Here is an 18,005-nt window from a genome sequence, read left to right as displayed (position 1 = left end):
ATTCTTTACCACTGAGCCACCTGGGAAGCTTGACATACAATTGTCTTCAGCTAAAACCCTGAATCATTAGGGCTTCTGCCTACCCTCCCAGCTTCACTTTTCTCCATCACTTTCTTCTCTTCTTACTCTCCCCTCTCTGACCCTCCTCTGTGCCCTGCCAGCAGCATGTTCTCCAGCCTCTGCCTAGAACTGCCCTCTTCCCCTATTTTCACTGGTCTAATGCCCATTGTCTTTCAAGGCCCAAGTCAACGTCATTCCAGGCAAGAAGCTGCTTTGACTCCTAGTTGTGTGTACACCTCTGCCTGTCACTTGCCTCCATCAAGGCATTTCCTGAACTGCATCAAAAAGATCTGTGAGCTCTTCTTCTATCCTTTGATTTTCCTGGCCCCACCCTCATGTCCAAGGAAGGGCCTTGTTTGTCTACTGCTATATCCTGGCACATAACACACTATAGTCTGGTGCTCATTTCCTGTTTGTTAATAATGACTCCCCAGGTTGCACATTATTAGGATTGCTATAAAATATTGAGGACATGGGCTGTGGCACCTGGCTACCTTGGTTTACGTCCTTGTTCTACCACTTACTGGCTAAGTAAGTTTGGACAAATTACTTAATCTCTTTTCCTGAGTGGTTGGTGTTGATGAAATTTTGTTGTTATTTTTTTACTGAAATATAGTTGATTTATAATGTTGTTAATTTCTGTTGTACAGCAAAGTGATTCAGTTATACATATATTTAATATATACATAGACATTCTTTTTAAAAATATGCTTTTCCATTATAGTTTATCAGAGAATATTGAATACAGTCTTCTGTGCTATGCAGTGGGAGCTTGTTCATTTGTTGTTATTTTCAATTGCTCTCTCTTGCTGAGAATCCACTCTGTCACAGGGTCTGTGCTGAGTGCCTTTAAAAAAACTGTGTGCATGATGTTTAATTTTCACAATAAGCTAGGAGCTGGTGAGCTATTCCCGCTTGAGAAAGGGAAGCTTGGAAAGGTTAATCAACTTGTCAAGTCTCATTTAAGAATGACATAGATTGGCGATCAAAGAAATGGAAGAATCTGGGGTAGATCCAAATCCTAAATCCAGCTCTTGCTTCTATAATATATCATGCTGAGACAAGCTGCCAAGACATAAACACACAAATTGTTAAAAATGACAGTGTGAAGGGTGCTACAGAACGGTACAGGATTCTCTTCCAAACCTGGAGCCCATGAAAGGGCCACACATTCAGCAGGAAGCATACTGCATCAAAGATGAGCCCCGATGGCAAAATCATTAAGCTCCCCAGTGGGGTGCACAGAAGGTCGGGGTGCCCAGTGTGCACACGCATGTGTGCTCTCAGACGTGTCTGACTCTTTCCAACCCCGTGGACTGTAGCCTTACAGACTTCTCTGTCCCTGGGATTTTCCAGGCAAGAATACTAGGATGGGTTGCCATGCCCTCCTCCAGGGGATCTTCCTGACCCAAGGATGAAACCAGCATCTCTTGCATCTCCTGAACTGGCAGGCAGGTTCTTTACCATTGCACGACCTGCCCAGTGTAGACACTTTTCTAAACACAGGTTGCCAGGTGTTTCCTATATATTGTTATTGATGCATAATAAAATGTCCATCAGACTTCAGAGGAACCATCTAAAGTGCTGGTTAAAAAAATGTGGATTCCCCAGCTCAACTCTACTTCCTGCTTCCTGCCCCACATTCCTCCTTGATTTCATAGATCTAGGTAGAGCCTGGCAATCTGCATATTGACCAGTGCTCCAGCCATCTCTCAACCATACTTGGACAAACCATGCTACCTATGGCTCATATTTTACCTGCCGTTTCCTGCTCTTTTGTACTAATATTTTACATGCATTATTACAAAAACCTAATGTAGAGATTTAAAGGAATGACATTTTTCAACATAAATAGCAGTTCCTATGTTTCCTCTTCATAGCCCCAGAGAGGAGGTAGAATACTATCACCACCCAGAGTTGGATGAGCCTCTGGCCCGACCTTCTGAGACCCACCCATGCATTTGAGCTCCTGGGAGACAGGACCTTGAGTAGATTTGGTACTGACTCAGTGATAAGGCTGATTCTCCTGGGCTGCCCCTGGTTCTGTTTCAAACAATTCAGCAAATCCATCTCCGTGGCTTCAAAAGACCTGCAGGTGCAGCTGGGGAAACTTTACGTAATGCCAGCTGCATAGTGAAGTGGCAAAACCTTGGCAAAATATTAGCCCTGCTCCACCATGGCAACCCCACTTCAGGTGCATGAAAATTCAGCGTCATTCATGACACATTCAGACATTCTCCCTGAGGGAAAATTTAATCCGACAAGAAATCCAAATTGTCATTCCTTTCTGCTTTTAAACAGAGGCTGAACACTCAAATAGGAGGTGCTCACGATTCTAACTTCCATCTTGAAGAAAAGTGAAATATTGTTAGTAGTCTAAATGTGAGTTGTTTAACTTTAAAAATTACATTCAAATATAATTTTTGCACTTTTAAAATTTAAATATATATCTAAATAAAAATTTACTAATACCATTTATCCCCAAAGAGTAAAGCCATTTACATTTACTGTTATTTAACTTAGGGACAAGTTCACTAAAGTGTCTGTTAAATGACCCTTTGACATCCTCCACTGTTTATAATTTAGTGAAAAACCCAATGTGCCAGGAGCTGTGCTGGGGATGAGGAATACAAAGATGAATGAGGAAGCATCTCTATGTTCTAGGAAATAAGTGTATGGGAACAATTACTGAGAATACAAATACGAAAGGCACTATAAGGAAGGGTTGAGAGGATGCCTGGAGGACAAGTCAGCTCATGGATGGAGAGACATGTAAAAAGGAAGTAATCTAGTGGCATTTCAGGCAGACTTGGATGATCAATGAAGGCTTTCCAGGTGGTGCTAGTGGTACAGAATCTGCCTGCCAAGGCAGGAAATGCAAGAGACGCAGGTTCGATTCCTGGGTCGGGAAGACCTCCAGTATTCTTGCCTAGAGAATTCCATGGACTGAGAAGCCTGGAGGGCTACAGTCCGTGGGGTCACAAAGAGTCGAACATGGACTGAGTGCCTGAGCCCTTGGATGATCAATAGTTTACTTAACAGTGAAGGGAGAAAAGAGAACTCTGGACAGAGAGGTGAATTTCAGCAGGGGGGTGATGGAGATGGAGAAGGGAAGGTGGTCCAGATTGTGGCCATTGGGGAGTGGCAGGAACAGTAGGCGAAAGGAACCTGCAAAGAAAACTGAGTAGTTAGAAACTCAGAGACTCTGGAACCCCAGAAGGCAGAAGGAGAGCACAGAGGGTGTAGTCCACAAGGTCACATGCTGTAGACAAGGCAGTGAGGTGGGCTTGGAGGCATGAAGGTCTCAGAGAGTCTTGGAAGTCATGGAGATGAGGAGACAGAACAGAGCTGTTTGCTGGTTGAGTAGTTAATTATGACACAGGACGTGAACATCAACAGTTCTTTCTTGCATTTCATGGTGAGGAGGAAGGGAAGATGAAGAGTAGCTGCGTGGTCAGTAAAGGTTCTGCCACGAGATGGTCCTACGCAGGTTTAAATGACAGTGGGAGGAGCCAATCAGAGGAGAGTGTAGTGAGGTAGTGATGCCATTGGGAGGGTGAGTGGGTGTGTGTGTTCTCAGTCATGTCTGACTCTTTGTGACCCCATGGACTATAGCTCACCAGGCTCCTCTGTCCATGGGATTCTTCAGGCAAGAACACTAGAGTGGGTTGCCATTTCCTTCTCCAGGGGATCTTCTCGATCCAGGGATCAAACCCTTATCTCCTGTGTTTCCTGCCTTCGCAGGCAGGTTCTTTACCACTGTGCCATCTGAAAAGCCTATTGGGAGATAACATGGGGTTAAAGCCAAGCTCTGGATGCAGCAAAGGCCTGTCTCTTCCTTGGAGGCAGGAAAAGAATGAGAAGAGATGGATGTGGAAGAAGGAACTTTTGTGAAGCTGGGGTTGAGAGGCAATTTCGTCTGAGATGGCAGAGCTGTCTCCTGAGAGTGAATTGTGTGTCCTCCGTGTGTGTATGTGTGTCTGTATGCGTGTACTTGGCTGTGTTGGTGCTTGGAGAGCTGAGGACAATGGAGTCACCAGAAAAATGTGTCTGGTATCATAATAGCATCTCTGGCTACACAAGGGCTTGGGTTCCTCTTCTGATCTTCCTGGACTTGGATCACACAGTCCCCTGACTGCTTTGTACTTCCACTACAAGGCATGCGTGTATGTGTCGCAGACAGGTACAAATACATCAGATGGGCTTGAACTTTCTCACAGGCAGAACTTCTGCTTTCCCTTGGTCCCTAGTGGAGTTCAGGCAGGTGACCTATGCTCCATAAAGAACTTGGCTCATGAAAGATCTTTCCACTCATTTTACCGACTCCAAAGGGGAACAACAACCATTATCCTAGGAGGGGCCTGCTCTGGGGACAGGGAGCTAAAATTGGGTGAGCATTTTTACTATGAAAGTATGTTTTGGTAAATAAAGTAGAAATTTCAACGACTGGGTGTATGTAGTAATACTGAAAGAGAATTTTTAAAAAGAAGCAAGTTTTATTATGGTTGGAGGGGGGAGGTTGGGAGAAGAGGTAATTAGGGAGTTTGGGATGGACAAGTACACAGTGCTATATTTAAAATGGATAACCAACAAGGACTTACTGTGCAACGCAGGAAACTCTCCTCAGTGTTATGTGGCAGCCTGGATGGGCAGGGGGTTTGTGGGAGAATAGATACACATATATGATGGCTGAGTCCCTTTGCTGTCCCCCTGACACTATCGCAACACTGTTAATCAGCTATACTCCAATAAAAAAGAAAAAGTTTTAAAAAAAGAAGTAAGTTTTATGCTTTATTATCTATCTCCTCTCGACTAAGACACACACACACACACTTGTATATACACATACATATGCATACACACATATACATACATATATACAAACACACACACATATATACAAACATATACATGTATAAACACAAACATATACATATACACGTACATACACATATACACACATATACACATTCACACACACATATATACAAACATATACACACACATATATACACATAAATACATATACATATATACACACACATATATACAAGCCTGTCTGCATATGCACCTGTGGGTGTCCCCACACAACCCAAGTCTGCAATTTTTCTGCTTCTTCAAAGGCTGAGAAATGGATTTGTCTGCGATGGGGCAGGCGGACAGAAGAAAGGGTTAAGTAAGGCTCTCGAGCAATGCTTCCACTTGTCCTTTGAGGAGTAACAAAGAGAGGAAGCACAGCCTTGGTGGAAGGAAATTCCCAGGCCCTACTTCGGACATTCGCGACCTGCCCTGTGAACCCCTGAGGAGTGTCTGATAATAAACACTTGCAAACAAAACAATCCATAAAGGCGTTTTTTACTAACATTTGCACGTTTTTCACCGAAGGACTAGAACACCTTTTCCTGCATCTGTGGGCCCGGAGGTGGCCTGGCCGTCCACCTGCCTAAAAAGCCCAGCCATCTCATCCGGGCTCAGAGCCTGCGTTTCTCTGTGCAGGTCCCCCGCGGTGTCTGATCATGCCGGACCCCATCCTCACAGGCGGCTGCTGGTATGCAGAAAGTAGACCCCACAGGGCAGGTATGGACCCCTGCTCGTGATTCTGAGACCCACTCTTCCTCTTCCCTGGTAATCCCCAACACAGCCCTGAGCTTGGCAGCCTTGACCTTCCCCGGGGTGGCGAGAGACTGACAAAGGCCTGAAAACTCTCCAAGCATAGTGTGTCCATTTAGTAACAAATGAGGACTCTTCCTCTGCAAGGGCAAAAAGCCAAACCAAACCAAAACAAAAGCAAAACATGCAGAACCTCCAAACAACAAAAACCCCTGGAGACTTGATGGCAAATATTCTTACAAGAGGGCTACCCAGGTGGCTCAGTGGTAAAGAATCTGCTTGCCAATGCAGGAGACGTGTGTTCCATCACTGGGTAGGGAAGATCCCCTGGAGGAGGAAATGGGAACCCGCCTCAGTATTCTTTGCCTGGAGAACTCCATGCACAGAGGAGCCTGGTGGGCTACAGTCCATGGGGTGGCAAAAGAGTTGGACATGACTTAGGAACTAAACACAACAAATTGTATGTCACTTTAGAGAGAAGAAAGACTTTCCACCGACTAACCCAGCACTAACCGAGATTCTGACAATAGTTTCTTAGAGTCAACTTAAAGTATATTAGGGCCAAAATACAAAACTTTAAGTGGAAGTCTAGTTTGGGTCAGTTTATTTGTAATGCTGCATGTTATTTCTCCTCAAACTAATAGGATGTGTTGCATCCAAAATGGATGTTGTTGCATCCATTTTGCAGATAAATCAAGAATCAGAAACTAATCTAGGATAATATGAAAGATCTAGGTGGTTCAGGTGTCAGATTTCTTTTCGTGTGTGTGTATGTGTGTGTGTGTTGGGGCTGTGTGTATAGGCATCTATGCTTAAAAAAAATATATATATATATATATATATACAAAATATGCTTTAAAACCACTTTATTAATTGTAATCTAACCCAGTTCTGGGCTAGACCAGAGTCCACTTCACGACAAGGGTGAGGATTGAGGAGATCCACAGCCAAAAATAGAAAGCTGAACCTTTGTTTCTGAAACGCCATCAGTGGTCTCTGAGATATTTTTAGATGAAATAAGCATACACATCTACTCATTTGAATGTGCCCAGAGCTGCCGGGGCGACCTGCACAGTGACCCCGGCCCTGAGGACCATGTAGACTAAGGAGTGACAGGGTCCAGATTTCACGGTGGGCGGGGTCACCCGGAGCCCTGCACTCAGGCCCCCCACGGCCCTTTGTACTGTAACAATGCGCGGAAGCGCAGGCTTGTTAGAGGAAATTCCCAGGGCCTTAGTTTGGACGTTAGACAGTTGCTTTGCTATGCTGTGCTGCTTGCTGATGTGCATCTAAAAATAAACATGCTGCTCTGCATGGATTTCTCTGATTTTTGTCCTGCATAGTTGATTATATTTCAAAAGGATTTTTTAAAATTGTTTTCAAGAAACCTAGGTAAACCTGGAAAATAAAATATACTGTAGTTTTGTTTCGATTTGACAAAACACATCATCCGTTGATGTCCGCTTCTGTTGAAAGAACAACAGTTTCTTTTCCCTGAGATTTCAAAACAAAGACTGCGAAAACGAAAACCATGCCAAGATGCTGCCCAAGCGACTGCGGAAAGATGTGAGGGATAAAAATGACAAGACCAGAAAGTTCTTCTGAGTCCTAGAAGGATGAAGTATGAGCAAAACATCCTAGGGAGCAGTGGATGCTGAGTACAGGTCCTTCTCTGCCTAAGCTAAATTCTCCTTTTTATAAAAGTCTCCAGGTCCTTAGCTGGCAGAAAGTTGTTGTTATGTGGCTCACTTAGCAGAAAAGGAAAGGTGGGTGGAAAATAATGGTTGGTGAACTTAGAGCAGGCAGCCAGCTACAGCCAGTTCTCCTCTTCCCCCCAAAGGGAAATACTGCACTCACAATCCCTGCAATTTAGAAGATGGCATTACTTTACTTTGCACTTCTTAAAATTAGATTTCTGGCATAGAGAATGGACTTGTGGACCCAGCAGGGGGAAAGAGAGGGTGGGATGAATTGAGAGAGTAGCTCTACCATGCGTAAAATAGCTAGCTAGTGGGAAGTTGCTGTGTAGTGCATACAGCTCAGCCAGTGCTCCAGCATAACTTAGAGGGGTGGGAGGGAGGCTCAAACGGGAGGGGATACAGCAATAGCCATACTTCCAGTGGATTCACCTTGTTGTATGGCAGAAACCAACACAATGTTGTAAAGCAACTATCCTCCAATTAAAAATAAAAATTAAAAAAAAATAGATTTCTGGATGACAAAGAATACATAGTCATATTGCTGTGCTTTTGTTTTATAGATAGAACAGAAATCAAGGACAAAGATTTGAGTCTTGCTATTACTTGCCTGACCCCAGTGCAGTTGAAAATATCCTAAAATGTGGCAATTTGCCATCAAATAGAAACCTGTTTGTAACACAAGGAGTAACCCACAATCTAGTTGAAGAGTAACCCAAGAAGAGTGGTTTGGAGTGAACTTTTCCCATCTCATTGTTCTCGTTTCTTTTTTTCTTTTTCCTGGAAGTCGAACCTTTTGATTGTTGCTGCCAAGAACCTATTTAAAAAGCATCACAGAGCTTAGCAGCATGTCTGGGTAGAGCTAGCTAGTCAAAAGGCAGCCTCAGGCACTCTGTAGCCTGATAATTTTTTTTTGGTATACCTTTATTTGGTGGCTTGGACTTGAACCCTGATATCACAAGGCTCTTAGTAGATTTGAGCGGGAAAGACCTTGAGGTCATCATCCACACTCCACCCAGTGCAGGCATCCCTTTGGGAACATCCCGGCCATGCTTCCAGGGTCCTGGAATACTGCCCAGAACAGGGCGTTCACCCTGCCACAAGGCAGCTTACCCAGCTTAGACAATTCTGATGGTGGGTAAATCGTTCTGTACAGTGAGCTAAGACTTTTTACCTTTTAATTTCCACTCATGTTGACCACTTTTCCCACACACAACCACCTTTAAATATTTGAAGGCAGCATTCATGGGCTACGGGGCTTCCCCAGTGACTCAGATGGTAAACAATCTGCCTGCAATGCAGGAGACCTGGGTTCGATCCCTGGGTCAAGAAAATCCCTTGGAGAAGGGAATGGCAACCCACTCCAGTGTTCTTGCCTGGAGAATTCCATGGACAGAGGAGCCTGGAGGGCTACAGTCAGTGAGGTCGCAAAAAGATGGACACAACTAAGTGGCTAACACTTTAACTTTCGTGGACTACAAGAGTTACTTCTTACTCCAAATATCCCCTGGTTCCTTCAACTATTCTGCACATGACTTTTTTTTTTTTAAATCATTTTCACCATCTTGGTTAGCTTCCTCTTTTGAGATCTGATCTATTTTTTCAGGCAACATATTCGGTACTTTATAAATGACTAATCTTTACTACCTTGCTTGGTAAATATTATCTGCATTTTCAGAAAGAAATCTAAGACTCGATATATAACCACTTATTAAAGGAAGTGGCAGATGGAGGATTCAGAAGTGGGTCTGCCTCTTTCTAAGCCCACTCTATGCCTTTGATGAAAAAAAAAAAATTGTTCATCCGGTACAGGCAAGCTTGATCTCAGACACATCCCGAGACCCACAACAGACCCATGACACCTCACGCAGGCAAACCTCTTTTTTCTGTTGCTACAAGGTGTAATGCTAACTTGAGAGGCTAGGAAATGACCGGCAGAAAGTACTTTGCCTGCTAGGTGGCAAGGTGGTTGTGCAGGAAATGTTGAGGCAAAGAGATGCTCAAGGAATAGGAATCAAGAAGGAACTCAGGATGTCTGGAAGGCATTTCATTTGGAAGCTTCACACAATGATGGAGCAGGAAGGGAAGGCTCAGGCAGGGGAAGGGTGGTCCCTTGCAAATGCCTAAAGAGTCTGCTGCAGCCTAAGCCTAGTGGTTGTGTCTGGAGAACAAATAGAAAGTATTTGTTTCCTCCCAGCTGTGTATGCACTCCACGCAGGTACAAAGCTTGGGGACAAAGGAAACCAAGGCTGGCTCCCAACCTCTGATTCTAGGTGAAATGAACACAAACTAGAAAAAACCCAATGTAATCAGGACGGAAGTCTTCACAGCCATGCCGCACACAGCTGGGGTCCGGGATGTCTTCTTTGTTCCGCATCTCATAGGTTCCTGGATTTTTCGCGCACTACTTGGTGGAGCTACTTCCTTCCCTTCTCCTGGCTGCTTTCCAAAAGCAGAGATTGCCTGAGGATGACACTACCTCCCTCCTCAGCTGCCCTACTTCAAACCAGCTCTCCACCCAACAGCGAATGCCAAGTGGACTCCTCAAAGCTGCAGGGTGCTGCTCCCTGGAAGCCACTGCCTCGTTGTGTTCCGTGGAAGGTGACAAGGACAATGTAATGACTAAGCCCTGGGCATATGAAATGACTCCCTTAAGATCTCCTCTTTGCCAGTCTGACCCAGGGAACAACCGAGCCCTGCTTTTCAAGTCCTCTGGTGACATGACAGACCTGAGTGTATAGGGTCCCTGGATAGTATCTTCTCTGTTCGCTCATGAAGACAGGGGCTTTTTTCCTTTATCGCTCTCTGTCTCGTTCACCAGTTGAGAAAATCCAGGTCCACAAGATGGATGTGGCCCCACCCAAGGTCACTTGGTAAGGGAGTTGCACGTAGTGTACTAAATCAGATGCTGAAACACAGCCCAACTTTCTTTCAACTAAATCACTCTACCTTCGAACTCCTGCTGTCTTTACTTGGATGTGCCAGCTTTGGTTAGAGATGAGGCTTCCAGTTTTCCTTGAGGCTTTTTGAGAAGCAGCAAGATCAAGGAAAATAAAAAAACACACCCTCTCTATGGGCAACTACATGGAGGCAGGACTCACATCTCTGTCTTCGGGCATCATATTCCTCGAGAGTAACACTGGAACTGGTGTGGGAAAGGTGTTCGATACATATTTGCTGAAAAATGAGTAAGTCTCCATCTTGGAGAGTCGGAGAATGGAGTGGTGGAGAATGGGGGCATTGATAGAGAAACACCTCCCAGGAGAAGCTATTCATGGTGAAATTAAAAAAAAAAAAGATTCAAAAAGGTATAGCACATGGGAGGTACTCAAAGTATGTGGTGAAGAAAAGAATCCAGCAAATTTCATAAAGGAGAGTGTGGGAAAATGTTATAGAGATTGGCAATCTCCTTGGAAAACTCCAAACTCAAGATTTCAGTCTGAAGATATGGGGTTCTTGGGACAATGTATCCATTCATGGGTCCATCCATCCATTCATTCATGAATTCAAAAACACTGAGTACAAGCTATGTATCTGGCATTGGTTCAAGGATTATGCATTCAGAAATCAATGACCAGTAACTCCTCAAGGATGAAAATAAACCTAGCAACCATCATTTAATGTACTAAGGGCTATGGCAGAAGCATTTTGCTAAGTGCCATAAAATCACAGACTTGAGGCGCACTTAGTATAAGGTGGACTGGATGAGGCAGGTGGAGAATCAGCCTGCAATGAGCAGTTGGGTGGAAAAGATGAATGAAGTTGTTGGGGACAGAGAGAAGTGCACACCTAGACACTGACAGGCAGCAGAGCTCTCATGTATTTATAAGGTACTGGATACAGCTGGAAAGTCAGGAGTGAGAGGTAAGGCTGGCAGGATGATAATGATCAGAGTTTAAGCTGGGGCTTCACAAACTTTAGTGCATGTGAACTACACAGGGACCTGGTTAAAATGCAGATTCTGTCAGTCTGGGAGGGGATGGAAAACTAGCATCTCTAACAAGCTGCCCTTGCAGCTTGTCCTGAGGCAGCCAGTCCCTGGACAACCTTATAGGAAGCAAGGCTAAAAGCAGTGGGGTGCAATGGAAGTATTTCACTGAAAAGTGACATTATCAGAATTGCATTTTCCCAAGAACCCTATAGCAGAGTATGGAGAACAGAATGGAAGGAGACTGTGGCTGGGGTGAAATGCAAAAGTGGCAAGAAATGTTCAGCACCTGAAAGAAATAAAGTTCAGGAAAGAAAAGAGCTGTAAAGGAAAGAACTGTCAACGTTCAAATAAACAGGTGTAAGTTGACTGATATTTTATGGACTTACTATAAAATATTTCTCCTAGAGAAAGAGTTGCTTATGAGGACAAAAATGAAACAATAAAAACATAAGAGGCAAAAAAAAAAAAAATCATAGAAACATGCTGTGTGTAGTGTTACTTGAATAAACCTTGACCAACCGCCCCCTACCTCAACCCCTGCTTTGGGTCTCAGTGGACACATCATCTCAAGCCCCAGTAAGGACTGAAAAAGCAACCAGCTAAAGGGAGCAAGGCTTCCCAGGTGGCTCACTGGTAAAGAATCTGTGTCCCAATGCAGGAGACAAGAGTTCAATCCCTGGGTCGGGAAGATCCTCTAGAGAGGGAAATGGCAACCCACTCCAGTATTCTTTCCTGGGAAATCCCATGGACAGAGGAGCCTGGCAGGCTACCCTCCATGGGGTGGCAAAGAGTTGGACATGACTTAGTGACTAAACAACAACAAGGGAAACAGGATCCTGTAGACGATAATCACAAGAGAGCAAATAAAATTAGCTTTCTCAGCCATCACTTGAGAGGCACTTGCATCTAGCTTCAGGAAGCTTCAGGAAGAACAATTGATTCACAGCAAGTTCTGGAAAACAACACGGCAGTCCACCAGATCCTGAACACAGTGCTTGTTTATTTCTTATAACTCAATAGCACCCCAAATTAGAAACACCTATTTATATTTGTGTCAGAAAATCCCCTAGGACATCTTTAACTGAAAGGAACAAAACTCAGAAAGGACTAAAAAAAAAAAAGAAAATCTAAGGAGGGGTTTATATTGCTGTAAAGGAAAGGCAGGTGGTAAACTTTTTTACTTTATATTGAAGCCTCCAAATGCAACTTCTCATGAGATTTCTCTCCAAAGGGAAGAAGACTCAGCTCCGTGTTCTAGGTACTCTGCTGGGCAGCATTCTTTATCCAAAGATGCACAAATTTAAAATCCCCAAAGGTCTTCTCCCCTCTCACTCTTTTCCTTCCACATTCCTATAAATGAATAAGCCTCAACCAGATACACAGGTTGAAAACACACAGCCTACGAGAAAAGCCATGTGGACACGCAATTCAGAACAGCCTGGTTCACAGTCAACAAGACAAAAAAATCCTTACAGGAACCCACCTTTCTCTTCTGTGCTTTGCAGGCTTCTGAAATTTAATCCTGTATTGGAAAGCCCCCAAAGAACCACTTTGGGAAGGTGGCACTGAAGCACCTCCGGTTCAATATCAGCTGTGGGAGGGTGGGGTTTTCCCAAGACCAGACTCCAGCTCCTCGGACTCACAGGGACCTCAGGGAGCAGAGGTGAACTGCCGTCTAGTCTCTGTTGCAGGAAGAAGCCGACAGACTCAGTGTGGCTGGAGGTGGGGGCGGAGGCTGGGGGAAGGGAAGTTATACAGGAGCCTGTGTTAAATCTCTTCACGATTTCCTGTATTAGGTGCTGGTTGCTTCTCTCCAGGCTCCCTGGAGGAAATAAGACATTTAAACGTGTCCTTTGGCCATTGGCAAGAAGAGAATAAACATGCTAAGAATCGTGGAAATGAAAATTTGCAGGACTGGTGGGCCAGCTAGCTTAACCTTGCACCAAGTGCTTTCTTCCTGAAGTTTCTCCAAGTGTTTAACTCTGCAAAAGTCAAGAATGTCCTCATCCTCTTGTAGAGAGCTGAAGAATTTTCTGGCCGCATTCCAGATGCCGTGATGTGGAGCCATTGGTCAGAGGCAGGCGGGAACGGGCCTGGGAAGGGTTGGCTTGCCAGTGAGGGACAGACCCCTTTAGCTCTGACCCTGGAAACGCTGATGACAGTCTGTGTCTAATTCTGGAACACTTCCTCAAACTCTCTGGCCATGTTCCCCTAGGGTTTAAAGAATTCTCTGAGGGCTAATATCTATAGATTGCTAGCAACAGGACTCCTCTCTACATAGCTGGTAGGGTTCAGTGGAAAATGGAAATGTGAGGCTCCTTCAAAAATTAGGGATTTTGAAATGGGGAAACTTCCCTAGTGGTCCAGTGGGTAAAACTCTGCTTTCACTGCAGGCGGTACAGGTTCAATCTGGTAGGGAAACTAAGATATTATGTGGCAGGTCCGAAATAATAAAAAATTGAGAAAAAAAAGAATTTTGAGACGGTAACAGCAGATCTTTAAACCAAGTGGGAGACCCTTCTGAGGAGGGGAGTCGTTTGTGGCTTGTGTAGCTAGTATCTCCATGAGGCCCATCTACCTTAGAGTCACCAACCACAAGTTCATGTGCTTGAAACACACTAAGGCCAACCAAACTGAAACATCAGGCTTCAGAGCAGAGAAAGGTTTAATTGCAGGGCCGTGGAGGGGAACAAGGGGCACACACCCCCCAAATCCTACATTCCACAAAAGGTTTCAGCAAAGCATTTCTAAAGCCCGGATGAGGAGTGAGGTTGAAGAATGTGTGATAACTGGAGAACAGTTCTCTGATTGGCTGGTGATGAGGTAACAGGACAGGGTCACAGGGGTTAACATTAAGCTTAGGTGCCGGAAGGTCCCAGGGCTAGTGCTCATGATCAACATGTAGTTAATTTCCTCTGTTTGGTGGTGGTTTTTAACATCTGAAAAACTCAGGAAATATGCATGAAATACAATTATCTGGGCACTCTGGAGAGGAACTAAAGCAGAGGATGTAGGGGAGGGGTTCTCCTCGGAAAGATCCCGTAGTGTCCAGCTGGAAGGTTGGAACCGTGGGCATGCTGGGTCTAATAAGTTCTGTCATCAAGAGGCTGGACTCTGGCTATTTCGTTCTGAGGAGCGACAGCCAGACTTTGAAGGACAGGGCACTCAGAAGCTGGTGCAAAGCGGCAGAGGCTGGGTTGCGGATGTGAGCAGGCACAGACCACAGACACATCCCTGAGCTAAAATCCCCAGTGGTTTCCTGGATGTTCTTTGGTCCACCGCTTTGCCCTCATCCATTCTTTTCCCTGAAGTCAGTGCGTGCATGTTAAGTTGCTTCAGGGGAAGCCCTCCTGAAGTCAGAGCAACCTCTCAATTTCTGTCTTTGTGAAATGATCTGAAGCTTAAAATCTTTCAGCAGCCTAACGAGAAAGCCCGAATGTTTGAACAGGGCTCACAATGCCTTCAGGACCAGCACTGGCTGTCCTCTCCCACCTGACTCGGAGCCCTAATCCTCTTCTTTCTCCTCACACTCTTCTCCTTCCCTCCCTCTCCACCCCTCTCCTCTCCTAGAAATCTTCTTATGAAGGATGCCCTCTACACACCCCTAAACCTTCGAATATCAAGTCCTCTAGAAAGTCCTTTTCGGATTGCTGGACCCCTTTGGTGTTCATCCTTAGGTGACCATGCTTCTCTCTCTCCGAGCACTCACAGCTTAAGGCACTGAAGGTCTGTCACTTGTCCCATCTCCCGCTTGTAATCTTGATAAAATCATGAAGGTGTCTGTTTCAGCATCTATCCTAAGCCTAGGACTTGGAAAGGCATGATTTGTGTAAGATGAGATTTAGCAGGAGGAGCATTATTCATTACAGAGCTCCACTTTTTGAAAAGGGGAAAACATATGACTCAGAGGAAAACATAAGATTGTTGTTATGGTTTTACCGTTTAAATTCAGGCAGACAGAGTGGAGTGGTTTCATGGGCAATATGGCAGGGTTATTGCTGAACAGTTACTGAAATGCCACAGTTTGCCATGGGCTGTCCATCCCCATTCCCATAGGGACTGTGTTAGGAGTAGGAAATGATCCCTATTCAGAAAATGAAGCTTTGGACATGCCAAGAGGAGGGGGACTTAAGTTAGTAAGAAAGGGTGAAGGAAAATGGGAAGAGGTTGGAGGTGATGCCAAATGGGAAAGGGAAGGAAAGGAAAAGAGGGAAGAAGCAGGTGGATGGTGGAAGGAAGGGAGGAAGACAGGTAAAAATGGAGAGGCAGGAAGAAACAGGAGAGTCCAATGAAGGCTTGAAAACAATGGGGGTGGAGGGATGGGGGAGGGGGGAGGGGTGACTATCCAGGTCGTCTTCTCCTCTAGAAGTATCTAGAACTCCTTGTTCTCTACATGACTCCCCAGTGCCTTTCCTATGCTCACAAATAAGTCAAACCCATGTTTCCTAAAACCCAAAGGGCAGAAGAGAGTCCGGGATGTGCCACAGAGTAGCTGTTAGGACACAGAAATTAGCTTCTGTTTTTTGCCTGGGTCTGGGAACTTTTTGAAAGTCACAGAATTATTTTTCTTTTCACGATTGTGAATACTTCGTGACAATGTTCCTGCTAGAATTTCTGAGCCTGTATTTGTGTATTCTGGTTACTTCTCATGGTTTCTCTGGACCAAAAGGTCACTTCGTGTAAATATAAGGGCTGTGTTTAACTGAGAAGCCTCAGCTGAGGTTGTTGGATTGGAGAACAAAGCTGTAGTAGCAGAGATGTATAACATAATACTTATAAAGATAAGGTAAAGGTGTATTATTCTGACGATCTAGTTTTGTGCAGTTAACTGTAATTTAGTATATGTAGAGACCTATAAGGGGCTTCCCAGGTGGCTCAGCGGTAAAGAACCCACCTGCCAATGCAGGAGACACATGAGTCACGGGTTTTATCCCCGGGTTGGGAAGATCCCCTGGAGGAGGAAATGGCAACCAATTCCAGTATTCTTGCCTGAAAAATCCCATGGACAGAGGAGTCTGGCATGCTACAGTCCATGGGGTCACAAAATATTCCGATATGACTTAGCAACTAAACAAAAGCAACAGAGATCTATAATAAAGCAAAGATATTCCTTAAACCAACAGTTTGAATTTTCTTCATGGATTCTCAATTTTGTTTCTAATTAATGGGTGTTACTTTCACTGAAAGTGGAATAGTCGAGAAACATAGTGAAAGATGTGAAAAGGTGAAAAGATGACTGAGTGTCCTGTCAACAGAACACGAAGTATTGTTGCAGACCCTGTGTGAGGTTTTGAATCTATAGGGGGTCTATATCTTCGATTATTTTGGCTGTTTTATAATTCTGATAGTAACACAGATGATTCTTGTCCATAGAAATACAAATGTTCTATAGGATATGAGTCAATTTTGCGTCTATGAGCCAATTCAGTTTAGTGTTCCTGATTTGCCTGCACTAATAGACCTACTCTTGAGATTTGTTTGTGAAAGAGCTTTCAGGACTTACCATCCCTTCATTAATAGATGAGCTAAATAAAACCTTTGTCACGTGCTTTATATTTGTATGAGACTGATGATGTCACCTTTTGAAAATGATCTTTTAACAGAAGTCAGGTGATAATCAGTGAAGTAAGTCATGTTTGAAATTTACAGGGGCAGAACTCTGTTTTCTTCGATATTTTGCTTAATTTTGTATGTTCCCTGAGTATGTAAAATAAAAACAGAGAAAGAATGAAGTATGAGGCTGACTGTGAATGAAGCATGAATGAAGTTGATTATGATAGTAAATGGCAGAACTGCTTCAGTTGAACCGTTAGGAGGATACAGAGTTCCAGGAAGGGCAGAATTTGGGGAAGTTCAAAGTGAGATATTACAAAACATAACTGGATGCGGGTTTTCTGGGCAAGGGAAAAGCAGTGATGCCTGGACCTAATGAAACTAGTTACTTGGAGGCAAGATGACCTTGAAAAGCAAAGTGCATATATTTCAGGTATTTGACAAATTTTAACACACTATTTTCAGAGACTGCCATCACATATACAACCATTCAGAAATATCTTGCCATCAGTATACTTGTGTGGTTTTTTTTTTGTTTAATTTTGATACCTGTTGTGTTTTTAGTTTAAGTTTTTTAATATTAAAGACATAACATGATTTATCTTTAAGGAATGTTCTAGGCAATCAATCTAGTCTGCTCCCTAAAGCTCTTGGTGCCAGATAAGCAGGTCTACATACAGGCTTTTATGTTTTGTTTTGTTTTTCGCTTTTGAGTTAATTTGTCATTGATTCTATTTTTTGAAGGAACAGAATAACACACCTAAGAGCTCAATGTGGAAGTTTGTATGTTTTCCTGGGAAGAATGGTTCCTGAGTTGGGAGACACAAACAATCATGGCAAGTAACAGAACAGGTGTGATCTGCTGGATACTCAGAGATCACTTCCTGGAAATACAGGGCTCCTTCTGCACGAGCTCAAAAAGTCTCCTGAATAGAAAGTCAGTCCAACCAGCTTTGGCTCCACCTACACTGGAGGTGAAATTAGTCATGTTCCATTAGCCTTTTTTAAGTCATTGTCAACTACTTATATCACACTTGTCATTGAAGATGGAACGCTGAGAGGGGACTACTGAGGAGCTCTATGACTTTCATTATGTCACTGAGGGGTAAAGAGGAAGTGTGTGTTCCATAATATCAACACTGTCAAGGAGAGAA

General features: G+C 44.0%; 1 protein-coding gene across 1 annotated transcript in view; it reads right to left on the bottom strand.

Moving 5' to 3' along the window:
* ADGRF5 (adhesion G protein-coupled receptor F5) overlaps positions 1 to 12,989 on the bottom strand; it is a 113,147-nt gene extending 100,158 nt beyond the window's left edge. The window contains exon 1 of the mRNA XM_005696376.3: positions 12,782 to 12,989. The gene's annotated coding sequence lies outside the window, so the exon portion shown is untranslated. The remainder of the gene's footprint in view (positions 1 to 12,781) is intronic.

This window comes from Capra hircus, chromosome 23 (assembly GCF_001704415.2).
Source record: "Capra hircus breed San Clemente chromosome 23, ASM170441v1, whole genome shotgun sequence".
In the NCBI taxonomy this organism is placed as follows: Eukaryota; Metazoa; Chordata; class Mammalia; order Artiodactyla; family Bovidae; genus Capra; species Capra hircus.
This window is presented reverse-complemented; position numbering and strand designations above follow the sequence as displayed.